A 7,423-nucleotide genomic window follows, 5' to 3' on the forward strand; every position below is an offset into this window, starting at 1 on the left:
TCATCGAAGTCACATCTTTGGAAATTGGGATTTTTTTCCATAGAACGACAACAAACCCTAAGCGAATTTAATATAAACGAGCTTATATCAAAAGCACACGTTGCGCTGTGTTAAATTGACAAGTGCGGGAAAATGTTACCTATGTTAGGGGAAAAAAGGCATACCCTTTTCACTGTTGATGCAATGAAAGCGCCACGATTTTGCGACACGGTGCAACAAACGATGGCATAACCGGCGCAAGACGCACACCCGGGTACATCGTTTTCTCCTCTGCAATTGGTCTGCAATGCGCATAAAAATGTGCATCGCCGCCACGTAGTCGGTTGCGTTGCAGCTTAGTTCCCATGTTGCTTCTCCTCCGCCGGCCCGGCCCGGTCCCGATAGTTAATTCTTTCACTCATGCACCTCGTTTGCGCACCTTCGCAATTTATCAAACACATTTGCCGTTTTGGAAAGTGTCGACACACGTAGCCCTTGAGGCCGCCCTCCCCCCCGGCTTCATTACTTCGCTTTTGCTCTGTAAAGCCTTTTTTCTTTCTTTCGCTTTTTGTTGTTAAAGTTTGCTCTAGCCCGGCAGGAGGGGAGGATGTTTTTTTGCTGATATTATTCGCCAATTTATCGCCCAATCTTCATCGCGTTATCGTCGCGAATCGCACCTCGGAGGTGCGTCGAACCTGATGTGATGGCTGCCTTGGTTTGCCTTACCGCGCACATTGGTACGGCGCCGCTTTTCGGACTGTTTCGTTGCGCATCGTGGCGGGTTTTGGTTTGTGTTTTTCTCTTCCTTAACATATCACACTTCTCACCAGCAATGGCCGCGCGGCAAGCATTCCTGCTCTGTTTGTCATTACATTGCCGTTTTTGTGACCGCATGGGTGGTGGCATTTTATGGAAGACTGCACCCTGATGGTGTCACGCTTCGGATGTCTCGGCTCGTCACATCCCTTTGGTTTTTTGGTGACTTTTTCACTGTACGCGCGCGAGGATTAAGTGTAGTACCCGGATGGGGGGCGGGGGGGAGGTCGGCGGAAGCAAAAAACAAAAGCAAAATAATAACACAGTAACCGGCATTAACACAGTCATCTTCTTATGCATAATTCATTGAAAAAGTCACAAAACTGTTCCCAAATTGCCGTGCGTTAGCTTCTAGCTTTTGCGAAGAAGACATACCGGGGTGGCGTGTGTATACACGCTCATGAGACGGTTGACCTGACGGTAATATAAGCTTCTCACATATATTGTTTTGTTCCAGATCCTACGTATGTCATCCGGTAGCTAACAATGAACAGAAATTCCCTGGAGTCTTTTTTTAGTGCAGAGAGCTTAGAATTTTAGTACAAACTACAGTTCAATATTTCTCTAGTTTCAATATTTTCTTTCAATATTCTTTCCTCTTTTCTACAGGACATACACATGCTTGTGACAATATATATATTTAAAAAAAAACACATTTTAAAAAGTTTTGTACAGTGCAGCAGAGTTCGTTATATATTGAACCATCCCCTTGGGTAAATATTCTATCGTCCCCGATCCTTGTTTTCCAATGATATTCCAAATAAACCGCAAAACAACTGTGAATATTAAGTGATGTTCATTAAAAAAAATTACCACATTTCCCCTCGGTGTGGGAGGGGGAGGGGGGGCTGGGAAGGAAGGAATCCGTTTCGAGTATTGGCTCAATCGGAAGTCTATCACTGGGCGAAGGTGTTGGCGTGTTGGCGGATGAGCGGAAATTTCTTAATTGATCAAATTCAACTTATCTCGCGATATTACCGATTGGCCCTGATCGCCTCTAGGTAATTGCTGTTGGATGGTATGTATGTTTGTATGTGTCTGTTTTTTTCTTTCTTTCTTTTTCACGCCACTTGTTTCCACCTGTGTATTGTAGTCTTTTGAAGTGCGATGTGTAGGAGTTCTGGGATGGCGGATTAACGTCGTAAAGTGAGTACTATAATTGTGGGAACACCGCTGACCAGACCGGTGGTTCCGATAGCGGAAGATATCCGCTCATTTCCTAACTTGAACTTTTTTTTTATGCTCCAGCCTAAGCCATTTTGCCGATTGACGGCGCCTATAAGCCGGAAAAACCGATCAAAAATTTTCTATTCATTTGTGATGTTTTTCAGAACTAGGCAATTGGGAAGGGAGAAGCATTTGATGATACAAAACCACCCCCAACAACAACAACAAAAAAGCGTCGAGGATATTGAACTTGCGATGATGATTCGTAGTGAAAGAAATTGCAAACTTTCAATCGTACCAGCATCAGCAACAAGTCATTCAACTCGCAAAGCCTCGCGTAGTCGCGTCACTTTCATCCATCCTTGGAAAATAGCAGCATTTACGTGGCCTTTTTGGTGGCAGCACTCGCACTTCTGCCATTTCCCACAGTTAGCTGTACCAAAAAAAAAAAAAACAACCACCCCGCCCGCGATAAGCAAAAGAATCAAAGAACAATCCCCACAGCAGTGGCTCACACATTGGAACGCAATGTGCACCGAATGTGATCGGCATTCAACCCGGGCCGTGGTTTTGATTGCAGTCACTTTCGATTAGAGTCGCAGCATCCACGCTGCGCAGCGATGCACTTCGGTATCGAGAGGAAAGTGTGGCTGGCTTGCACAACTAATCTAATTGTGGGAGTTGGAAAATCCGTACCACACACACGCACACACATGATGAGGGTGTTAAAAAGTAGCTAAAAATTCCACTTGCTGGCTTACCCATTCACCCAGCTGGGTGATGATAATACTACACACGCACGGCATCAAATGCAGTTCGTTTACCGTGATAGTTTGAGCTTGAGTGACGATGGTGGCAGGGAGAGTGTGTTGTGTTTTGTGACTGCCTCACACTACGTCACCGTTGCCCTTTGTGCGTCGTGAAAAGGGTTTATCATACAGCAGACGGTTATTATCAGAGTTTGTTAGCCTTTTTTCCGCAATATTAATCTCCGCACCTCATGAGAATGATAAAAGATTTTTTTATTTGTATCTTCGATATCGATAGGACACCAAGATCCTCTCTAGAGACATATAGAAAAGTCAGAAGTTTAAAATAAAAAATATAATTTAACCGTGCTATTATTGGATGTCTATTCCGAAAACTTGTCTCCTACAAAACATGGCGTAAGAAGAAAATTATCCCAAGTTTCCGATGCCTATAATCTATACCGCCATTTTCCATCCAGCGACCAAAGGCGAAACTTCCGACGACAAGCAAAACTATCGTGACATCCATAGGTAATCACAACGGCTTTTATGCGAACGGCTTTTAATGGTTCCTCCTGTCGTTAGATGTCTTGCAGGTGCGCTGTCTCCACCAAAAGCAGTTGGCCAAGTTGAAGAATGTCTTGAGATTTTCCGGTTGGAAGGTACAAATGAATTCAACGCGCACTGTCTTCGAACTCCGCGCTGTGGTGAAGCCGTGAAGACTTACAGGTGACGTCGCATTTACATACAATGCCAACAATTGTCAGCGTCAAGCGCCATTTCGGTCTCATGTGTTCTGCTCCAACGACCCCGGTGGAAGTCGCAACGATTAACTCACCCACCGCACGGCGACCGTCATCGACCTCTTGGTGTTAATATGGGCCTGGGGAGACACATCCGCAAGGAAAAGCGTCGATGACATCGACCTTGGGAGTGAGATTTTCTCAATTGGAGTGTTTGTTTTATTTTCCCCCTTTTTGTTTTTGCGTGGAAAATAAAGATGCTACCCAAGCAACCGGGTACAACAAAACTAAGCGCTTGCAGATATTTTCAAAAAGCAGTACATTTTTGATACGAAACTGGAATTGAACTGCGTGTCTGCTAGATATTCCAGTATATTTGTTTCTTTTTCCAACTGTGTGTACTTTTCTTTTATTTGTTTTACAGAGGCTCTAAGAACATTACACACACAAGCAGTTCTGGAACATAAAACGCTGATGGCATAGCGTAAAAATGGTGATAAAAAATAAGCTCATCAAGCGTTGGTAGGTGTACCGGACCCACCCGCCCGAGCGCTGCTCCAGGTGAGGCTCGAACTCACAACCACGGCATCGCTCATAGCCAAGCAACGATTACTGTCTTATAAGTACCGTGCGCTAACCAATTGCGCCACTGGAGCAGATGCTAGCCCTCTCGCTAAGAGCTTATCTGCTTCGGACGAGCACTCTCGCTAACTTTCGTGACGCTTACCGTTTCGAGCGTACCGCGTACACAGCACTGCCCAGCCATCGAAGCGTTGCTTGCTCGCACACACATACACCAACCGGTTTTCAAGCGTGTACCGGGTGCTATGCGAAGCGTCTGCGCGTCGCTCCGTAAAGCAGAGTAAAGAGCAGAAGAGAGCGAACAACGCGGCGCTGCGAGAGAGAATGCACGAGAGAATGAAGCGTTTGTAATGAAGGAACGTGTAAAAATAGCTGCGACTGAATCACGCCGCTGTCAATACGGGATAATGCGCTAGCTGGTTTGATGGTGGAATAACATTCGAATTTTATTCGCATGACAGAAATGTTTATACGTGCCTTCGTTAGCCACACACCGTGCAGGTGACAAATTGCTTCTGCTGGTGATTAATAGCAAAAGGCAAAAAACTTTCTCTCGTTGCATGCATACGAAATGTTATTACAACACAAGCTGTAATAGAAGAAAAAACTCAGCAGTGATAAGTAGTGTCTCATTGCCGAGGAAGGTTGCTTCCGTTAAAACTGCAAATCATCATCAAGCGCAATCTATTGATCCCAAAAAACCCCGGCTAGAGGTTTAGGTACAATTGCCCTTAACTTCGTTGCACTGGACACGGGTTTGGGGGATTTTTTTTTCGTATCGATCGGAACCGTTTCGGTGTTTCGTTCTTGCGTGGGAATTTGCCTAATTTTGACGACGAAATCGACGACGCTAAAACCGTCGCCATCCGTATAAGCTGGATCCGACCGGACCAAATAGACAGAGGTATCTTTTTAAACGAAAGACACATAACCTCTCTGGTAACGAACAGCTACTTGAACTTCTTTCATTCATGAATGCGTAATTATGTCTCATGTGTGTTATTACCTTTGTGCTCGTAATCTCATATCAAGCGGTTCTCGTTAGCAGCCCTCATCATCGTTGTCGTCGTTATGATCATCAACTGCTGCTGCTACTACTACCCCGTTCATCCGTTGTTTTTTTTTCGGGAACTCAAGGCCACAGGGTTGCTGCCATCCGCATATAGTTAGACACAGGCGTTAGACAAATAATACGTTCTTGTAATGACGCATCTTTTTTTTCCTTTTTTTGGTTCCTTCATCTCGGGTTCCCGTATGTCCGGGGTTTGATTTTATTTAAGCTGCCGTTTTCGGACACACTGTGACTAAGATATTCCCACGATGACATTTTACTGTTTCTGCATGTTGAATGCTGCTTGTCGTGTGACTTCCGCTAAGATTCTTTTCAGAAGGTACGATCGGATGCGAGACCTTCTTAGGAGGACATTTGTTTCAATGGCTCATTTCGGGTAATGAATGGATTTTTGTCTAGAAGCTAATCGTTCTAAAATAAGAGATCTTTTTCCAGCTTTTACTATTAAAATTCCTTCACATAATATTTCCGTAATGATTCTTAACCCGTGCTAATAAATTAAGAAACAAAGTGCGATCAAAGATGAAAACTGTAATAGAAGCTGTTTAACAATAAACGGAACACATTCCCATAAAAGGTTTCACTGGACGTTTCAGTGCTGCCTGGGTTCTATAAGCAATGATCGGTAATGAGTTTTGGGCCACCAAAGTTAATACGTGTCCAACACAGCCAGAGAGAGAGAGAGAAAGACGGAGAGAAAAAAAGTGAAGACAAAATGATGATGCTCCGGTGCTGTGCTGTGTTTTGTAATGTTTCACCGAGCCACTGTATGATCCTAACGGGAAAAGGTGAATTATGAATTACTTTCCATCAAAAGAGGTTGAAAAGTTGCTCCGGATGCAGCTTGGTAGCGCGCATATCGCTACAAAACAAGCAGCGCGTCATTACGCGAAAAACCCAATGACGAAACGACGGGGGCCGTTAAGGAAAAAAAAACCCCATCCCATAAGGCACCCCGAGACAGGAAACGTCGTCGCGACCAGCGGCCGACGACAGGACAGGAAGTGGGTCACTTTTCAATTAATGATTTTTGAAGTCATTTAGCAGAAAATGGCAAACGATCTCAGAACGCACCTCCAGAACGCAACACTTGATCGGTGGTTTGATCCCGGGGGGGAGGCCCATCGTGGCCCCCAAATGGCCACCTCGCCTCGTCGATAATGACCCATGTTTTGAGCGGTCATTTTGCAAAATGGTCCTTCTTTACTCTCATTTTTTTTTTTGTTGCTTTGGTTGATGATCTCGTAACAACGACGAGTTTCCACATGGCATGGTAAACTGTGTATTTTTTTTTCTCCACCGTGTCCGCTTTCAACTCGTGCTTCTATTTTGTGATGATGCCCCTCTATATTGTGACCCGCTCATAAGCATTATTGATTGCTCGAACTTTATGGTTTATGACCGAAAAATGCTCCGGTACGTATACAGACGTACGTTCAGGGAAAGAAAAATGGACAGTATGGACAGTGCAGGAACACGACAACTAATTGACATACTGGTAATCGATTCACGAGAGTCTTTAATCAAAACCCATCATAAATATTTAAAGTAACTACGATTCCATTCCACCATCGCCTTAGTAAGCTACATTCTTTCAGGAAGCGGTCAGTGGTTTTGATCCCGTGCGAAACAACAGCGCAACAACAACAGTGTACGCGACGGGAATACAATCTCTCCGAAGTAACGGAGTTATTTATATTAATCTTGATTTTGTACGTTTATTCCCATCGGTAATAAATCTAATCTAATCGAAGCCAAAAACCTATGCCTCTACCAAACCGAGCGGGGGGGGCGAGAATTGTTCCAAACCAACGGCCACACTCCGGTTGTTGCTGCTGCGTGTGCCTTTCAATGCGGGATACACGGGCGAGGAAATCGATCAGGTCCGAAAATCGAATTGATATCCCAGGGGAGTGAGTTATTGTTGTCCATTGTGCAGGTCATTTGTCAAACGTTAGTAATATGCCCGGTTCATCACGAGTGGTTCAGCTCGAGATCGGGTTCGAAAACATTGTTCTACTTACAACGATTCTGGCGAAGAAAAACGTGGTCTGTCTCGTGCGATATTCCTTTGCTTTTTCCCTTCTGCCCTTCCACTAATCGAATCATACTCATCTCAATATGACGTCTCCGGCTTATTGTCCGCTGATCGTTGTCTTCGTGTACTTTTACGCACATAAACACCAACCACAAATCTTCTTCGACCACCATGAAATTTCAAAGGGCTTTTTTATATATACAATGACATTTGAAGATTTCTAAAATATAATTTTTATTTTTGCTTTGGATATGCAAATTGCATTAAAATTTCTCAC

At 44.2% G+C, this 7,423-nt stretch overlaps 1 non-coding gene across 1 annotated transcript; it reads right to left on the reverse strand.

Annotated features, from left to right (window-relative positions):
• Positions 1-4,007: 4,007 nt before the first annotated feature.
• On the reverse strand, positions 4,008-4,110 carry Trnai-uau (transfer RNA isoleucine (anticodon UAU)). Its single transcript has 2 exons — positions 4,073-4,110; positions 4,008-4,043 (listed from the first exon to the last, which is right to left on the reverse strand). It is a non-coding gene; the product is annotated as a tRNA-Ile (tRNA).
• Positions 4,111-7,423: the final 3,313 nt, after the last annotated feature.

Source organism: Anopheles funestus, chromosome 2RL (assembly GCF_943734845.2).
Source record: "Anopheles funestus chromosome 2RL, idAnoFuneDA-416_04, whole genome shotgun sequence".
Classification (NCBI taxonomy): Eukaryota; Metazoa; Arthropoda; class Insecta; order Diptera; family Culicidae; genus Anopheles; species Anopheles funestus.